General features: G+C 41.2%; 1 protein-coding gene across 42 annotated transcripts in view; it reads right to left on the bottom strand.

Moving 5' to 3' along the window:
• THRB (thyroid hormone receptor beta) overlaps positions 1-20,090 on the bottom strand; it is a 370,608-nt gene extending 350,518 nt beyond the window's left edge. For 10 of the 42 annotated variants that reach the window (XM_077991395.1, XM_077991371.1, XM_077991384.1 and 7 more), the window contains exon 1: positions 18,926-19,089. The gene's annotated coding sequence lies outside the window, so the exon portion shown is untranslated. Of the gene's footprint in view, positions 1-7,610; positions 7,784-18,462; positions 18,710-18,890; positions 19,090-19,371; positions 19,480-19,704 lie in introns of those variants that run through there. The other 32 variants (XM_077991374.1, XM_077991385.1, XM_077991402.1 and 29 more) reach the window with 13 other exon arrangements.
• Positions 20,091-20,568: the final 478 nt, after the last annotated feature.

Below are 20,568 nucleotides of genomic sequence, written 5' to 3'. Positions count from 1 at the left end.
AGATCATACTTGAAGAGCAACCTGGTTTCCTTCCCCTCTACAGGGTGTTCATAGCTTCAGAAGGATTACTGCTACAAATGTACAAATTAACACAAAAGTTTTACTCTCTAAATTTAGGTACTCATTTAGGTTTGTTAATTTTGTATAATCTTTTTGAATTTTAAGGTATTGTTTCAATGGTTGCCATCTTCCAGAGGAACTGAAACGAAAAAATTAAAATGAAAAATTAACTTTTTAAATCCGCAAAGCTAAATGAGTGTTGAAGAAATGTAAATGATTAAAATTCCAAAAAATTAGTTGCAAATTTGTATCATTTACGCTTCTAAAGACGTTAAAACTTAAAACCACACTACCAGTTTGGGAACATCCTGTATCTCCCATAACTTCGTGACTTTCTTTTGGATTCAAAGTTATTATTCCCTTCAAGTTAATGAATGTCCTTTGGGCAGCCTACCTTTGTTGTTTTTCTCTTGATATAAGATGAGTATTTCATTAAAGCTATGGTTGTTGGGATTTTGAGAAATTCTCTGATAGAGCATTGTTTTCTAAAATTAAGAAAAAAAATAAAATTCTTATTGTTTATTGCCTTGCATTTGAGACATTTTTAACGTTCCTATTTGGTATTTGGACATCTCATTCAGGAATCTCGACTGAAGAAAATGATCTCATTATCTCAATCATGTGAACAAACATCATCAAATGTGTGCATTTGAACACTGAACAATATATATAAAGAGACATCGGTATTTATGGTAGTGGTTTTCAAGATTTTTTTTTTTTTTTTTTTTTTTACCGTAACCTCAGTCAGAATTCCATTTTGCAATCATGATCCAGGACATACATATAAAGGGGCGTGTGTGTGTGTGTGTGTGTGCGCGTGTGTGTGTGCTTTCACATTTTTTGAATGAAACAAATGTTTCAAATACATTTGATATACTCTAAAACTCTTCTATTTTAGTTCGTTTTACTTAAAACTTTTGTTGATTGTGACTTATTATGTTAATTCAAGGCCCACTAATGTGTTGGCAGGTAAGTTTGTAAAACAATAAACTAAGTGTAATGGGTTAGTCAACACACAACAGGGTTACCACATTAATCTTTTTATAGTTTCTTTTCTGCATTTTTAAAACTTAATTAGAAGCAGAAAAGTAGGAGGAGAACAAAAGTGCTTCTCAAACTCCAAAGTGAATCCAAACTCCAGTGCATATGAATCCCCTGGGGACCTTGTTTAAAGACAGATCCAGGGTTCAGCAGGTCTGGGCTGGGGCTCTAGATTCTATATTTCTAATCAGCTCTTGGCGATGTGTATCCTGCAGATCTGGGGGCAGCACACTCTTGAGAAATGAGGATATGGAAGTCACTCTGAGGAGATCGAGAGGAACAGACCTAAGAGAAATACAGAAATAACTGCATGGGACATTCTACTACTTTGTAGCGAATGCTGCCAAAACAAGGGTCCTAACACGGGATATGTACAGCACACAGAAGGCAGCAAAAGAAGGCAACATGCGGTCAGTAGATCTCTCAGTCACATCGGCACCATCATAATCTTCTTCTCTGTGATCTTTATCCAATTGCCTTTCTCCATAACCTACACCCATGCAAAAAAGTACAAGCGATGCAATCCTGTTTCTGATTGCTTGGAAGCTACTTAGGAGTGGATTATCTGAATACATGGACAGCTACTAGATCAGGCAAAGCAGAAACGGGTTACAGAAAACCAGCAAAAGAGGATCCAAACCAAGAATGTGGAATATGTATTAACATTTTATTTAAGGAACTTAAACTGTGAAATTCACTTGTCAAAATGGTCTGTGTTCCTAAAAATATACCTTAATGTGAAGAAGTAAATCCTATCATTCAAAGCATCATTTCATAATTCTAAACGATATAGTTAGAATTACCAAACTAGGAAATGTTGAGCCAGTCATTGTAACTGTTTCTGGTATAATACTGGGTTTTTGTACTTTCAGTCTCCAGATTTTGGAGTATGCATATATTGATTAAATAAAAATATTTTTAGTTTTGAGGAAGCTTTCTTTTATGTCATCATTTTTTGTATGTATCTGGAGGGGCAGGGAATATATTGTCCACTACTGCACCCAAGCATGCATCTGGCACATATTTGGTGCTGAATAAATATTTTATAACAAAAGAATGAACGGATGAACATAATTTTAAAAATAACATGTTACATCTTACTATATACTTTATTAGCTAATTTGCCATAACAATATTCGCTTTATTGTACTGAGCAGAAACCTTTAAAAAGGAGGCGGAGGTGAAAAGTGGAATTCTCCAAATTAGAGTTGTTTACAGTGCATGCAGATGGGGAAAATAGTTAGGAAAAGAAAAATGAGAGGAGAGAGAGGAAAAGAGGGGAGAAGGACAGGAAGAGGCAGTGAGAGAGAGAGTGCAAGTGTAGGTCCATGATTCCTGATTTCTGGGTGGAGAATATTGGCCCATGGAGCAGGAGGTGTGTCAGAATCAACTGGAGAAAATGTTCCAATTTTCCGGATTTGGAAATCTCTCCCCCAACACCATGAGGACGAAGAGCATCAGGACGAAAGAGCAGCTATAACTGATGAAAAGCTTAGCGGGTGGGGAGAGATTAAGCCTTAGAACTAAAGTCTAAACAGTGGTTTCCAACAGGGATAATTTTGCCCCCAAGAGGACACTAGGCAATGTCTAGAGAAATTTTTGATTGTCCTAACTGTGGCAGGGGATGGGGGGAGCAGTGCTAATGAGAGCCAGTAAGAAGCCAGAATTGCTGCTAAATATCCTATAATCCAGCCGGGTGCGGTGGCTCACACCTGTAATCCCAGCACTTTGGGAGGCCGAGGTGGGCGGATCATGAGGTCAGGAGATCGAGACCATCCTGGCTAACACGGTGAAACCCCATCTCTACTAAAAATACAAAAAAAAATTAGCCAGGCGTGGTGGCAGGCATCTGTAGTCCCAGCTACTCAGGAGGCTGAGGCAGGAGAATGGCGTGAACCCGGGAGGCGGAGCTTGCAGTGAGCGGAGATCGCGCCACTGCACTCTAGCCTGGGTGACAGAGCAAGACTCCGTCTCAAAAAAAGAAAAAGGAAAAAAATCCTAAAATATCCTATAATGCACATGGCAGTCCCCCCGTCCCCAACAAATTATGTGCTCTAAAATGTCAACAGTTCTGAGGCTGAGAAACTTTGCTCCAGGAGAACAAGGGGCATGATAAAGACAAGAACAGAGGCTATTAGGAGAGCATGCACTCACCATGACCAGTAAGCTGTCTCAGGTGGAAAGTAAGGTCTTAGAGAATGAAGACAGTATGGGAGGAAGATGATGGGGCTGAGGAAGGCAGTGGGAGATCTGGCTGTGACTCCTGTTTCAAGGGATCCCTCTTTAGTAGATCCCAAATCAACTGCTGGGGTGGTCGGCTTAGTGTTCCAGCTAAAAGCAGTCTGCCCCTCATGAGAACCATGCAAAAGTCTAAATGACGCCAACAATCCTCAGGTGGAAGTGGGGGTTACAGGCTGCCCTGCTGGTAGATGCTGCTGGTGCCTTGACTATAATCCCATGGCACCACTTCAGTGTCCACGACCTTGTCTTCTGACTGCCAACACCTGCATTCCTTTGCCTGGAGGATTGCTCTTGGCTGCCCAAGTGATAGTCCTGAAATGACAGGGAATCATTTGCCTCTGGAGGCAGTCCCCAACAAATGCCTGACAGATTTCGGTGAATAAATACCTACTTCCTTGCCTCTAGGATGGGTCAACCATGAGACGAGTATCCCATGCGGTATTAAGAGTCCCCCAGTGTGACTAAGCTCCAGGTGCCCACAGTGCTTAACTGATTTGATAACGCCCACTTTACTGGCTGCTGTCCCTTCCTGGCTCTTACTCAATTTCCTACTGGTACTTTGTTTATCTCTCCCCAAAAATCACTTGCACGTGAATTTTCATCTCAGAGTTTGCTTTTGGGGAGCCCAAACTGATGGCCAGTCTTTTGAAAGAATATTGGACTGGAAAGCATGTGATCCTCAGGTTCCTCTGATGTAAGAGCTCTCTGGGTCAACAGTATCCCTTCCCTTAGGAGGGGCCTCAGGATTACTAGAGATTGGCCAATTTTTCCATCCCCAAAGTCCTGGGCACAGAATCCTCAGAGGACCCACTTCTTTCAGACCATTAGAAATACAACTTTGGGAACATTTCATTCTCTCCCATTGTCAGAAGAAGCAAAACCACATATTTCGCTCAAGGATGGCAGGGATCAAATGACTCCGGAGCACAAACATACTCCTTATTAGGGCCAATGCCACTAAAGTCAAACTTGTACAAGAACTCTAATGAGTAACAACACTTGACTCCAAGAAGAGACTCTTACTGTAATTCTCAGAAGAGGCAAAGATGAAGAGTGACAACTGCCATGGGTCAAATGAAACTTGAACCAATTGCTGGTGGGGATTTAAAATCACAAAAGAGCCAAAATGAAACAGTTATTTCAAAACACTGTTAGACAATGAAGAGAAATGAATTGTATAATAAAATCCCTTCTGGGCAACATCCAATCACTCATCTTCCATGTAACGGAATTCTGAGATACTAAAAATCTTAAGAAATAAAAGGTCACAAGAAAGCTAGGCACTGTGAAAGCTGCCACAGGAGCTCTGTGTCCAAGGGGTTCCTTCTATTAGTGAAAAGAAAATTTAAAAAGTGATGGAGCGTGACACTTTCTGAACAGTCTCACAATATCATCCCTGCAGAAATTTGAACCTGTCACCTAAGGAAGTTATTGCTGTCATACAAGTTGAAGAATCAGGCCGCCAAGATCCGGGTCTTTTTGCCATAAGCCATTCTTAAGCAAGTTTCCTTACAAATCATCAGATTGTGGATTTTTGCTAGGTCTCATTTTTGCAGAGAACATCCACTTTGGGACCATGAATTCTTCCCAACTTAGTTGAAGAATTGAGAAGATCTTCTATCTCAGTTCTTATGTGTGTGGATGGGTTTCTTTTTTCTTTTTGTTTACAGAAAAAAAACAACAACAACAGTAGAGCTTTTCTGCAGGACAACCTATTCCCTTATTTATAATGCAGGACAGCAGGACCTTGTAAGTGTATATTCTGGTTCATCTGAGGACACGCGGTTGCTCATTTTAAAATTAGATTCATCCTAATTATATGAAAAGAGCTTACATGTGATTGGTCAAAACATCAGGAAAGTATTACTCAGCACCTACCTGCTGGGCTTGCCTTCTAACCTGCACTGAACTTGTTTAACACACAGTCCTTGCCCTCTTAGAACTTAAAATCTAGCAAAGAAATATCTCATTGAAAAATAAGGGGTGTGGACACTGAACAGTGAAGAAATATAGATATATAGCAAGTGACTAAACATGTAATATTATCTGTGGACAAAGGGTTGAGGGAAGCTGTCATTGGAATGGCATGTTTCAGTGGGGCAGAACCAGAGAGAATTTTAATCTCAATTCTAATTAATCAGGGCAGGATTTCAGGAGCTCCTTGAATAAAGGATATTGGGAAGCCAGAATGAAACATAAGTGGGGGAAAATATGCATTGGACTCCAAGGAACAAAAGTTTGAATATGGACCGTTAAAAAAAAAAATCAAGAACAAGGGAATTCTGAGCAGGCTGGAATCCTGAGCAGGTAACTGAGTGCCTATTATTTTTACCTTTTGCAAACCCTGAGGATCATTAACTTGGACAACTGACCACAGAACACACATCTTTGAAGCTGAAAAATACTAGGTCATCTATAAAACAGAGATTGTTATCAATAAACAGATAATTTAAAACTAAATAAAGAATAACTCATGCAAAATGATCGAGTAAATTTGGAGTCTGACTTCTGGGTCTTTCTCTTTGATTTCCTGCCTTTTGGACAATCGTGCTCCATAACTCCAAGGTACAGATTTACTCAACAAAATCAATTTTACTACTCCCATAATAATGAAATAGTAATAAAATTGTTTTCCATGTACCGAGCACTCACCAGGTACTATGTCCTGGCTAAACAGTTCATAGCCATTATCTCATGTAATTTCTTCCACAGGGCTGTGAAGTAAATACCAACATTATTTCCGTTGCACAGATAGAGTGATTGAAGTTCAAAGAGATTAAACTTGCCAGAGACCACAGCTGGAAGGTGGCAAAACCAGGTATCCAACTCAGTCTGCCTTTCGATGCAGGTGTAGATGCCTACCCTTCCCGTCAACACCACTGATCTCTCTCTCTCTCTCGCTCGCTCGCTCTCTCTCTCCAATGTCCTTGCTCCCAACCAATCCAGGACCCAGGACCCCCAGCTTCCACCCTCTCATAATACACTCAGCCAATAAGAGAAGGGGGTTTCTCTTCCCTGCTCTGTGACAGGGCATTGAAATAGGACATAATTGGAGCCCACTGCTGTGGGATATGCTGAGTCCTAGAGACCTTAATCACAGACCACAAATACACTTGGGATTGAGAGCATTATTTCTCACCTATTATGGGAGATCAATAGTTGGCTAGATTCTGTACCTCAGCGACATTATCAGAGTTAACTTCTTAATACTGCAAGTTTTACTTATAAAAAATATTTAAAATCAGAAATAGGCGTGTGAAGTAGAAGACAGCCTTATCCAGTCAAATAGAAAGACACATACTACTTATTTTTCTTTTATATGTTCTTAGCATGATACTTCTTATCATTGGTTAGTGTTATTTCTTCATAATCTAAAATGCATGTGTCCTTTGTGTCTTACTTCTTAAAATATTTTAATAATAATAAAATAATAATGTTTTAAAAAAGGTAAAATATGCATAGTTAGAAGAAAAGATTTTCTTTGTTCTTTTGACTTACCTCACTTTTATTATTCATGTCCCTCATATTTCTTTCATTTCTATAGACCTGGCTGAGTATTTCAGAAAACACTCTTGTAATTTGGAAAGAAAACAAGCAAACATTCTTTTGGATTAGAAAAGTGTGTGTCCCATTATAGTAAGAAATTATAGAGTAAATACTAGGTTAAATATTAGGAAAATTGGTATTTTCAAGTCAAGGTATTATGTAGAGTCATTTATTTAAATAATCTAAAACTCTTATAAAATTTTCCATGAAAAATGGCTTCAGTACCTCTGTCAACATACCAAGAATCAGGTCTGGCCTTTGCTTTCTGACATCTCTATTTTAAATTTTAGCTCTCTTTAAGAAACACAAAAGCATGTTAATAATGTGCTGATAATGATATGAGGATTCATAGGCAAGTTCCCAACACTCTTTGCGTAGTATGAACCACATAGATTTATCAAGGAAATAAAAATGATGGTCAAAGACAAAAAGGTAAAACCAGGTCTAGCAAGGTTAAAGATGACCCCATAAGGGTGAGAAGGAAGTAAGGAAACAGAATTAGGTCAGATAAGAGGGTGGTATGGCACAACAAGTAGAACTTAGTTACCTCATTGAATTAAAACATAGTAGCATAATGTGGCAATGACAACTCACTGCTCACCAAATTATTGCTCCCCTTTCCACAGTACAGAGACAGCGCTGAAAAGCAGCTTCCCGGTGGGAACTCTATTTCCCGTCCCATCCCACTTCATTTAGGTAGGGGACGTGTGATTTGTTCTCACCAAGGGAATGTCAGCAAAGTGATTATGTGTTTCCTCCAAGCCAAGGTGGTTAAGAAGCCAGCGTACTCTTCACTTTCTGGTTCCCCTTTCAGTGGTCTGATGCAATGAGCCCATGATCTTGGAGCCATGTCCTGAAGATGGAGGAGCCCAAGACCAGAGGAACCCCTGAGTCACTGTGGAGCAGAGCCATCAATCAATCAGGAACAGCAATTTTCAACTCACATGAGCGAAAAATAAACTTCCATTTGTTTAAGCTACTGTGCATTTTTCATTTTATTTTTGCGTGTAGATGGTGTTTTACTAACCAATATATCTGACAAGAAAAAGAAAACGTCTCAATCACTTGAGTTAATGATACAGTTTACTTTTTCATGGAATTTGATAGAATCCCAGAGTTTTAACTCTAGAGTACTGTCATCAAATTACAGTAGCTACTAGCCATAAATGGCTATTAAGATGTGCTACAAGTGTAAAATACACACCAGATATCAAAAGCTTCTTAAAAGGTAAAATATATTCTTAATATTTTTAAATTGATTACATGTTAATAATAATCTAAATATATTAGGTAAAATAAAATATAGTATTGAACTTATACTATATTTTATTATATTACATATAGTATTATTTACTATATTATATAAATATAGTAATATACTATATAAATATATTATAAAATATAGTATAAATAAATATATATACTATATATAGTATAAAATATAGTATAAATAAAAATATAATATAAATATAGTATAAAAATTTTTTACTGTATTATATAATATAGTATTAACCTTAGTGGTTGCTTTTTACTTATCTATAATGTGGCTACTAGAGGAATTTTAAACTACATATATGGCTCATGTTCTATTTCTATTAGACAGTGTTGGGCTACCAGGGGTTAATAAATTAGAGCTCATCGCCTGTTTTGTAAATAAAATTTTATTGGTAGACAGTCACACCATTTGTTCACATATTGTCTATGTCTGTTTTTATACTACAATGGCAGACTTGAGAGTTTCAACAGAGACTGTGTGTCCTGAAAAGCTTAAAATATTTATGATATAGCCTGTTATAGACAATGTTTGCCAACCCCTAGGCTAAAGATAACTTTGGGATTATCTAATATACCTACAAGTGTCATTTTATGACTAAAAATTAAAGCTCAGATAAGCCAAGAGACTTGTCCAAAATATTTTTATTCTTAATTAGGTGGTATTTCCATAATGCCACCCATTCCTGCATTCATTCATTTATTCATTGTCTTCACCCATTTCTAATATTGATCATTAAAGAAATAAAATGCTCATCAGTTAGAAAATCACTTAACATTAAATACTGAAACACTTCACACTAAATAATGAATCTCAACACGACAACATCAACGACATTTCAATGTAGTCATATAGAAATACGTTTCTGTCAGAGGAGCTATAGGCATGTACATACAATGGCAGAGAAACCCTTGAAGTAATATTCAACTATGAATAGGCTGTGAGATGGTCTTTAAATTAAGCTTCACTTGAAAACATTTTAAAGAGAATCTATCATGTAATCTGCTTTCAAATTAAACTTGAAATTCCCCCAAATGTAGAGCTAGCTTGCTAAAAATATTCATTATTGGAATTAAATTAGAAAAATTTTGCCACATCTCGGAGAAAGTGAAATCTGTTCCCAAAGACATCACAGCAATATATAACTGCCTCGGCTCCAGCAGGCATCATCTCTCACTGGACTATTCTAAGAGTCTCTAACTGGGCTCATCACCTCCAGTGTCTCTCCCACTCAAGACCTATCCCAAAAAACTCTTTTAAAATAAAAATCTGATCTGCTGAACACTAAGTCTCTTCAAGCTACCAATACAAAGTCAGTCTTCCTTATTGTGTCCAGGAAAGTCCTCGCCATCTGGCTCCTGCCTGCTCCCATGGCCTCATTTATAGTCCTTTGCACGTGAGTCAGGCTGGGCTCCTTACAATTTTCCAAATGCTTCATACTTTTACTTTCACTTCATATACATATCGTATTTATTTCTGCCTAGAGTCATCCCGCCCCATGGGCTCCCACAATGTACGTTATACTTAACTATGTCATTGGACTTATGAATATTTTAATTGCCTATTAAAGTATTAATGCTACCACTACTATAGATAGCTAATATTTAGAAATACTTGTCTGTGAGTCAAGCACTACATTATTTCATTTAATCTCCACATATTATAGATGAGGAAACTGAACACGTGCAATGAAGCCAGGTGAAACCAGCATACAAATCCCCACATTTCCCACTCCACGGCCCCAGTTCCGAACCTCTACACCAGTTGCTCTCAACAGGGGCAGTTTTGCCTCCCAGTAGATGTCTGACAATATCTGGAGACATTTTTGACGGTCACAACTGGAGGGTTGGGGGAGCTATTGGCATCTAGTGGGTAGAAGCCAGCAATGCTGCTCAACATCCTGTATTACATAGGACAGTCCTCCACAGCAAAGGATTATCTGGCCCCAAATACCAAGAGGGCAGAGGAATTACCAGGTTCAAAATGTAAATAGTACCTCTGCTGAGGAACACTAGTCTACACTAAATCTCCTCCTGTAGATTGCCCCAGAAGACTCTGAGCATCTCATCCATATAACAAGGATTTTTAAATGCTCTCCCATTGTGTCTGGCACCTGGCAGATGTCCCATGCATTTGTGACCAGTGGACAGACTCCAGAAGAAAAAAATTACTTATTCTAAGGCTTGATTTTTGTGTCAACTTCAATAAAGACAAATCAAAACACATATTCTTAATCAATAATACATGAATGCATGTGCAGCACATTCTAGAGCATACCTTCACTTTAGCAATACCTTATGTTTATTAACCCATAGAATGTGAGATAGTTTAATATGCCAGAGGCCTAGGATTTTTTTTTCACAAGGCCTCAAGGAGGATGAGATGCTTTTCAAATCCCTTATAACTGATACATTACAGGACAAATTTATAGGTTTCATCTACGTAGTCATAACTTAACTTGTTTCCAAAAATATTTTCTGTGTAAGGTTTCCTTGTTTTTTTTTTTTTTAAAAAAGAAAAATAACACAAGACTAAACAACCTTATTCTATTCCCTGTTGTAGCTACAATTCAGATATAAATACTTTATTCTAGATCTCCAGATGTTGGAAGTATAGCAGAAGTGACAGTGAAGCCTAGGTAAAATTTTAAAAGTAAACAGAAATACAGCAGAAATAAACCATTCTCCAGCTTATATAAATTAATACACTTAAACAGCAGAAAGTAAGTCAAGGAAACATTATGATTATAATGTTTTCAAAGGTACAGAAATTTAGCAGGACTTTCACATTCTTGCAAAACACTTCAACAATAGGCAGTTTTAACCAGTGTTGTATACAAGTTGCTAGGGGTGTGTGTGTGTGTGTGTGTGTGTGTGTGTGTGTGTGAGAAAAAGCAAAAATGTTCCGCTGTGGTGTTAGATACTGCTCATTTATCACTTTTTATGAAATGCATTAAAAGGTTAAAACATATGAGCCTGATTTTTAAAAAGTGTGACATAGTGAACTGTTTCTCACAACCTATTGTGCTGAACTTTTGCCATTAAAGGTTTTAGACACACACATACACGAACACACACACACACACACAAAGGAAATAGTGATCAAATGAATTTTGCTACCTGCTCTCCCCTTTCTTGGACATTTATCATGCATGCTAGCATAAAAATAGGCTCTGGAAACTTTTACAACTTTTCAAACTCAAGATTTCCCAAACATAATTGAGCCTAGAGTAAAATAAACAAATACAGTAGTAAAAGAAGTAAAAAGTAATATAAGACCAGGATCTGCCAACATATTCAGAAGCAAGTAGAAGGGACTGAAAACAAGGACAGGGTTTGTGGCTTGGGACATCAGGGTGACTGTAGCATTTCTCACTGTGATTTAGAAGCTGAGCATGGGAATCACAGCAGAAGCCAGAGACAAGCAGTGCCTTTTCCACTGTATGTGAGAACATGACACACACTTGTCACAGAAACAGATTCTGCACGTATGGACATGCCAGTCGTTAAGACATTTATGCCTGTAAGACAGAAATGTGAAAAAAGATGACCAAGCCCAAGAAACGTTATGATTGTTATCATCAATCATTCTTTTCTGAGCACCTGCTTTGTGTAGACATTGATGAAATCAGAAAAAACAGAGTCCCAAGAGAAACGAATGGTAAAGGGAAAAAGCATATCTGAACCATCTTGAGAACCAACGAACAACATGTCACAAGAGTTAGAATACTCAACAGGTTCCTGAATGTCAGGATCATATATTATGCTACTAACACCATGACTATCTTCTCAACCTTCCTCATCACAAACATTCCCGAGCCTCCAGAGGAGTCAAGTAAGTATATTCCCAAATAAAGAAAACGTGTCTGTGTTCAGTCTACATTCCTTTGTCCACACTTTTGTGTTGATAAACTTGTTACTCATGACTTTCTTATAAATGCCTAAATTCTTGATCACAGCAGAGAAGCCATGACTCCCTGAAGACCCTCTTTTGGAAGTAGGAAGTTGACTGAGCAACTCAGTCCAGACCAGTCCTTTCCTGATTATATGTGCCTCGTCTGCAGTCCACTCTTAGAACACAGACACACGTATGTATTTAGGTGTTTGTGCATGTGTGCATATGATAAGGAATAAACTATAGATAGTATTTGTTAAAATAGGATTAGGAAAAATAAAAATTGGATAAAACATGCAGACCAGCAAGACAAACGTGAGCTGAGATACATAAACCACAAGCGTCTTCATTGTGACAAGCTAGACCGTGAATTTGTCTTCAGTTTTTTTTTCTTTTATCTCTAAATCACGATTGTCCCAGAAGATGTGAAACAGATGTCAATGATTTGCACATTGTCCATTGTTCAGTAATTTTCAAATAACTAGAATAAAATAAGCTATTCAATACAATTCAATATTTCTCAACTGCTGAAAAAATACTTCAAGATCTTTCACTGTCTTACATGAAGGAGTAGAAACTGCAAAAATAGCTTTAATAGACAGCAGGCACTGTCTGACAAATAGCAAATAACTGTTTGCTTTTAGCACATAAACTGGTAAGATGATATCACAAAGGGTTTTCATTAAGTTCCTTTAAATTATTTTGCCATAAAAGATTTTTTAAATAAAAATATCGATCTTAGAATAATTTTAAACATATTGATGGATGTTGGTCAATCAATAAAATCAACTGAATGATTTTAGTAGTGGCTCATGCCTGCAATCCCAGCACTTTGGGAGGCTGAGGTGGGCAGATCACGAGGTCAGGAGATTGATACTATCCTGGCCAACACGGTGAAACCCTGTCCCTACTAAAGTTACAAAAATTAGCTGGGTGTGGTGGCATGTGCCTGTAACCCCGGCTACTCAGGAGGCTAAGGCACGAGAATCCCTTGAACCTAGGAGGTGGAGGTTGCAGTGAGCTTAGGTTGCACCACTGTACTCCAGCCTGGAGACAGAGCAAGACTCTGTCGCAAAAAAAAAAAAAAAAAAAAAAAGAAAAAAAAAAAGATTTAAACCACTATACCAATATCATTTAATTGCTGGTAATCACTGACCAGCAGACAGTACAAGATTATCACAGATTATCTTCTTGCAAAAGCCTCAAATGCAGGTATTCTGGGTTGCTACAGGTAGATCTGCCTTCTGTGCAAATTTAATGTGTCTGAGGCAAGGGAGATGAGCCCTATTATCAAGCACATCTACATCTATCAGAAACACCCTCCCGGGAGTATATCACTTTGTTAGGACTGACTGTCATGATGGAAAAGCTACAATACGGTTCTCAGGACAGTCAAGGTTCCTAGGTCCTAATTCCAGACTCCCCTGATTTGCTATTTGGAAAAGATCCTCAAGTTCACAGCAGAACTCAGTTTCTCAACTCAATAAAAAATAGTGCTGCACAAGAAGAGCTGCCAGTACATAAAGACTTCAAAGCCCTTTGAAATTAGGACAGTAGGGACCAAACAACATTAGCATTGGGCATAGATCACTATTCTAGCTGTCAGTTGGCCAGGTTCCTGAGAGGAAGATATGGAAATATATGACTTGTGACTCAGTGATTTGGATACTCCCCCCACTTGTTTAAATGCCAAAATTGACTAACAAGTTTGGGAACTTAAATTGGAGAGTGAACATTTTAAATCAGAAACTCACCGGTCTAAATATATTCAACTTCCCTACTACTTGGATACAAGAGATTCTTGAGTGAATCTCACTGAAATTTACATTAATATACATGGGCTATAGAAATCACAATCTCCTCCTCAGATACAAAATAACCATTTTTAGGGGCCATATGAGAGACTCCAATAGGTATATCCATCTCATCACAATGGAGACAATTTCAGAATCCTTTTGTATTAATATGTTGTCTCATAGGTCACTGGGCTGCATGTTGAACTGAAAAATGGCTAGCAGGGCCAGGTACACAGTAGATACATAAATATTTGTAGACTGAATGAGGAATCAAATCAAAGAATCAAAATGACTTTTTTTTTTTTTTTTTTTTGAGACAGAGTCTCGCTCTGTCGCCCAGGCTGGAGTGCAGTGGCCTGATCTCAGCTCACTGCAAGCTCCGCCTCCCGGGTTCACGCCATTCTCCTGCCTCAGCCTCCCGAGTAGCTGGGACCACAGGCGCCCGCCAGCTCGCCCGGCTAGTTTTTTTTTTTTTTGTATTTTTTTAGTAGAGACGGGGGTTTCACTGTGTTAGCCAGGATGGTCTCGATCTCCTGACCTTGTGATCCACCCGTCTCGGCCTCCCAAAGTGCTGGGATTACAGGCTTGAGCCACCGCGCCCGGCCCTCAAAATGACTTTAAATAAAGCAAGGAGTTAACTTGCCATCCATTGCTCAACCCGCTTTGACACTAGAACAAGCCCTCCAAGCAAAACAGACAGCTGTGATCTGGACATATGATGCAATGCAGGCAGCAAACGTTCACTCTGGACAAATCCATGTCCAAATATGACACTTAATACTAACCCAGAAGGGAAACAGAAGCACTGCCCTTTCTACCCTTCCATTCATTCTTCCAACAGTGTTTCACCTGTGCCACGTACCAAGCTGTTTGCTAGGCTATGGGGAGTCAAAGATCAATAAACCCATGCATCGTGCCTCATCACAACTTAGAGGTGGGAACAGAAAAGAAAACAAACAGCCCTGCAGGTGATAAGAGCTATATAGACTAAAGCCCAAAGCATCAGGGGCGACAAGTTCAGGGGTGTTTATGGCCATAGGGTCATTTTCAAGTACCACGTTGTCCTGTCCTCTCAAATTGCTCTAATCAAAAGTTGGCTGAGACACTGGATATTTGGGAAAATTAGCTTACAGAGTGTGGTAACCACTCATTCCTCTAGGTTTCCTGAGCTTTATTTCTGCATTGGGATTCGTCACCAGAATCTCCACTGACAGGCCATAGTAGCTCAGGTCCCCAACAACAAACGTTCTGGGTTACTTTTCATCATTATGTCTTCTGCATTTTTTTTTCCATTCCAGAGCTGGTAAAAGACAGGACCATATAAAGAACCTGACTTTATTTTATGTAGAATTGAATTTCAAGTATTATCCATGATATAATTCGATATTTCATGAGTATATACTAGTTGGCAAGCACCATGGCAAGCACTCTACATGTGTCATCCTTACAAGTTTAATGCATGCCACCTCCAGACCCCCTTTTCTCTGTTAACTTGGCTACTACTAAGAAGCTCAGAGCCAAATTAAATACTCTAAAGCAGTAAGCACTTAGGATTGTAGTTTAATTATCTTCCCTCCTCTACAAGATTATGATCTTTCTTCCCCTCCCATTCTTAACAGTCTTATTTTGTGAAATTGTTACTATGCATTTACTCAGACACACTTATGAACGTTGATACTTTAGACACAAAAACAAATCACCATAATCTTCAATTATAATTTCCTTTTGCTTTCAATTGGCAAGAACTTCCGTGAATAACTAATTTGAAGATAACTCCTTTGATATTATGCTCTGGTCACTTGAAAACTCAGATAACGCAGTATTTCCCACGATCATTTGGTTCAGAATACTTTTATTGAAGCGACAAAAGGGGCCAAAAAGAGGCTGACTTAACTAATAACATACGATAACTATCAGGTTATTTTCAAATCTATCACCAAGGCCTATTTATTTCTATCTTGTGTTGGATCCTGACCATTGCATTTTGCCCCCTCACCAACCACCATTTTTGCAGCCCAAATTGTACCAGCATGCACTGGTCGGTCCACTTAGGGCTGCCATTGTCAGAGGCACTGCCAGGACCTGCTGAATGAGAGGACACTGCTATCACCCAGTGAAGTCTAGTCCCTGGAATTTCACTCTCAGCACTGGCAATGCTTCTGGAACTCATAAAGAGTCTGCCGAAATTCAGGGAGTTGAAGGTCAATGTCTTCCGGGGATCAAGGTAACATGTCAGAAAAATTCTGCTGCTGAGGATTTCCATGTATTCAAGGCAAATGTCCTTAGGAGGAACTCACAGAAATAACTCTTTGCATTGTCACTACACAGAATGGAAGGCCAGCTTTTATTTCAAAAAGAAAGAGAGAGAGAGAAAAATAAAGAGTGAACCATAAAAGCATGGCATGTGTGCAACACACACATACACACACACACAAAATAGATCTTGGCATGCCCAACTGGCACCCACTTAGGATGCGTAGTCAGGCGTTTTTGAGAGCATAATATTTGGGCACAATCATTCATTTATTCACCAAAGATTTATCCAGCACCTACTGCGTGCCAAGTATTGTTCTAGATGCTGGAAAATAAGAGTGAGTGAGGCAGTCAAGAGTTCTGTGCTCATGGATTCTATATTCTAGGCAAGGAGACAGGTGATCAGCAAGCATCAATTGAAATGAACAACTGAAACTGCAAATGCAATCAAGGAAAGAAAAAGAAAAACAAAACAAACAAACAGAAATACCAGTGTGATGGGTCTGAAAAGGAATGAGGGACCGCCTTTGCTCAAGTGGTCAGCGAAGGGCTTTCTAAGAAGGTGACACATAATCTTACACTAGAATGAGAAGACCGACTGAAGAAACCAATCACCTTTACTCTGATTTCCATCAAAAAGATGGGCTTACTAAAAAAAGAAACATGCAATACCATTTGTGGCTCCGCACAACTCATACTTTAAACAACAGCAAAAAAAAAAAAAAAGGAAAGGAAGGGAATCCACAACTTTCTGTGCTCTTAAGGCAATTTTAAGAAATCATCTTTCCCAAAGATAATGGATTAAAAAGAAGTTGTCTTAATTCATCTCTAATTATGGCAGAATTTACTATGAAGAAACTGAAATGAGAGACATGGAATATTCACTCCTCTTCGTAATGTCAGTTGCTTTATGTAACAATATTCCAATGTCAATAAAGTATACCTTTGCATTACAATGCCAACAGGAATTATTCCACTTTAAGAAAACAGTTCTGTAGCTATACTCAGTATTATTTACATTCACCAGCTATAAAATAAACCCAAATTGTATTTACTAGCAGATGGTCTCATTTCCAATATATAATAAACCTCTGAGATTAGGTAAAAATAGATTCTATATTTCTTTAACATGCACAAATAATAAATGAACGTTCGCCAATGTCTTTGTATAAAATACTCCAAACAAATCACTTGGTACTGAATTTCTGCTTGTCTCAATTAAAACACTTAGCCACCTGGCATGAAACATCCTAAAAACATCAACTGCTTAAAATACTTTGCACTGAAACACGTTTTTCATTGTTTCCTAGCCTCTGACTGATTTCAGAATTAGAAAGAATTAAGCAGAAGTGAATTGGGGAGCAGGTCAGTCACTGAATACTCAGAATGAATCATGAACGCGTATACTAAAATGCAATTCTTACTTCTTTGCAGTGCAGTGCATGCTATACATTCTTACAATTTAAATAAGCATGCTAAACTAAGGCCAAATAATGTGACGATTGCCCAATAGGTCTACATTACCTAATACATTTATCATTATGTAAACTGCTGTGCTTGATATTAATACACTGTGCAAGAAATGCTTAATTTCTTGAACTTCCAAACAGGTCTTTAAACCTGAATCTCACTAGTACCCAAGACCAATAACGTGCTGAGGAAGAACGTATTTCAAGTATATTTACTGATTACACAGTGTTTGAATCTTCAAAAATTCTAAATTTATGTGGAGAAAGGAGAACGGAGAATCTGAACTTGGCTGTTCAGGCAAACTCTTTCCTTTCTTTGCTTCACTTTATGAATTGTTATGCTTCTAGATCCTTCTTTTAAAATTTTCCATTTGGGGAAACTTGTACATTTTACCTTAAAAAAAAACAAAACAAAACAAAAAAACCTCATCTCATTTCCTCCCTCCCCCTCCTTAAAATAAATAAGAAGGCTTAAGAATTAGCACTAATAATAATCCCACAATGGTCATTGGGAAATCCTCCCCCAAAGTGACAACTGCCGCTAAGAAGGGCAAAATCCACTAAGAATGAAAATTCCCGCAAATAAGTCCTTCTCTGAGGGGGTGGAGGTCACACAGCTGGCACAGCTGGTATCACAACCAACTCGAGGCGACCCAGAGGAAGACGCTGCGCCAAGAGAAGCAAAGCGAAGGAGCGCGACCCAGGAGGCTAGCGAAATCCCCGCCGAGTCCCCAGGAGGCGGAGAGAAGCCCAGTCGCCAGGCACCGGCCACAGCGCACGCCAACATTCAGGATAATTCTCCTTTCCAAGCCCCGGAGTTCCGGGGCAGGCGAAAAAGGGGGGATGGGAGACCCACAGTCCCTTTAACCCTCCCCCCCGGTCTGCCAACCTTTTCCGAACCCCCATGTCACACAACTTCCTCATCATGGAAACTTCCACTGGGTTCGGCGCTGAGGATGCCAAACTCCATTTCACAAGGAACATGTCAACAGCTGGGCTTGGGGTTTGAGGAACAGAGCCGCTGCGACTGGAACAGAGCCCGGCCACCCTGTTCCACCACTGTCCAAGCCGTAGCTCCCAGCCTGCCGCCGCGCGGTGCCCGAACACGAGAGGGCACCTCCTCCCAGATCCGGGGCGCAGAAGCCCAGCGGAGGCAGGTAATCAGGCTGATGACACCCCCACCACCCACGCCCGCCCGCCCGCCCGCCCGCGCGCGCCCGGCTTAGCCGCCCGCACCCCTCCGGGTTCTTGCGACACTCCGTCACCATCCCGCCCACCCTGTGGACAGTTGGAACTGTCGCCCCCTCCTCCCCTCACCCCGCTGCCTCCGCGCGGTCCTCTAGCCAAATTACCAGTGCCCTGAAGCCGGTTGGGTTGAGCGCCCCTGCCCGGGGAAGGTAGCCTGCGGGCTCTTGCCCCGAGCCCGCGGAGCAGGAGGTCTCTTTTCCAAGCGCACTCACATTATTCATGCAAAGTTAATCCCCGCCGCGTCACGGCCGCCCGCCCGAGGATGTGCGCCTTCCTTGGCCAAGCCCCGCAGTCTCCACCCTCCTCCGCCCCCTCCTCCCGGCGGCGGGGTCCCGGGGAGCGCCGGCGACTGGGCGTCGCGCGAGTCCTGCAAAATGTCAACTCCTTGGGCGAAGAGAGGCGGCCGCAGCCAGGGCCGCGCCGCGCCTCCCGGGTCCCTCCACTTTTATAGGCGTAGGAAGCGAGTGTGTCTGGGGCACCAGAGTCCCCGCCTCTCCGGGTCCCCCGCGTGCCCGGCCCTCCCCGGCCCGCTCCCCGGACGCTGTCTTACTCCGGGCCCGGGGCGCCTGCTCCGCGCCGCGTCTGCGAACCGGTGACCTGGTTTCCCCTGAAGCCCTCACGGCTGTCCGACTCGCGCGGCTGTGGCGGCGGCGGCCAAGAGCAGGCAAACCCGGCTCCGCCAGGGGCGCAGCGAGGAAATGGCCTCCTGGCCGCACACCCCGCCGCCGCCGCCGCCGCCGCCACCGCCCCGGGCTGCCCAGCCGGTACTGACTGCCCCTGCCAGGCTCCGGGCCGGCGCTCCGACGCGCTCACAGCGCCCGGCTTGCCGACCCCGACCCCGGGCCCTACGCACTCGCTGTCCCCGGGCCGGCCGCCTCCGCACCTGCCTCCCCAGGTGTGGGCGCTCCCCCTCGTCCTAATCCCGGCCGTGCCTTCCCAGGGGTGGTGACCGTGCTGTGGGTTTGGTGGCTGCGCGTCCACCCAGCCGATTGCCTGCGCGCATAGGTGCGGGTTTGGGCGTCGTTACTCTAGTTGGAGAAGAGGAAAGAATGGGGAACGAGTGACACTGGGACCGGAGGGCGAGTCTTCCAGGAGCACGCCCTGGCCTTCTTTGCCCGGCCCGACCGGCGCGACCCGTGCCGCCGCGCTCCTCCCTCCGCTCCCAAACCACTTGTGGCGCGTGTCGGGAGGACAGGGCGATCTGGCTCCTCCTGGGGCCTCCGCTGGTCGGGCCATCTGGCGGCTCTCTTACCACCACCGCCACCCCAAGAATGGAAGTTTGGGACATGCGTGGCTTGCCCTTAAGGAGGACACCCCCGCCCCCACCGCCATTATGCATATCATGGGAGAGGTGCGTACAGGGCTCAGACACTCCGCAGGTCCCAGAAGGGCTGCCCTATTAATTTGTCTTTGCCCTGGAAATGTGCAGATAAAATCAAGAAGACAAAGATAATGTATACTCTTCAAGAGATCTTTCCCGGGCAAATATAGGTCTCTCAAATGCCCCAACCTTAAGTCCTGGCGACCAGGAAAACACTTGCTTTCTGAGCTAGAAGGATACTTGGGAAATACCGAGTCCTCAGACAGCTAAAATGTAGTCAATAAGGAACAATAGTTGCAACAAAACTACTTTGACAACAGAGTACCATTAATTTCTTAGAGAAAATATTAAAATAATTCCGACATCATAATTTAATATTCACATCTATTCGTGTAACACGCAGTGTTATAGAGTTATGACGATATG

The sequence above is a fragment of the Macaca mulatta genome, chromosome 2, assembly GCF_049350105.2.
Source record: "Macaca mulatta isolate MMU2019108-1 chromosome 2, T2T-MMU8v2.0, whole genome shotgun sequence".
Lineage (NCBI taxonomy): Eukaryota > Metazoa > Chordata > Mammalia > Primates > Cercopithecidae > Macaca > Macaca mulatta.
Note: the sequence above shows the minus strand (reverse complement) of the source record. Positions and strands in the feature narration are given on the sequence as shown.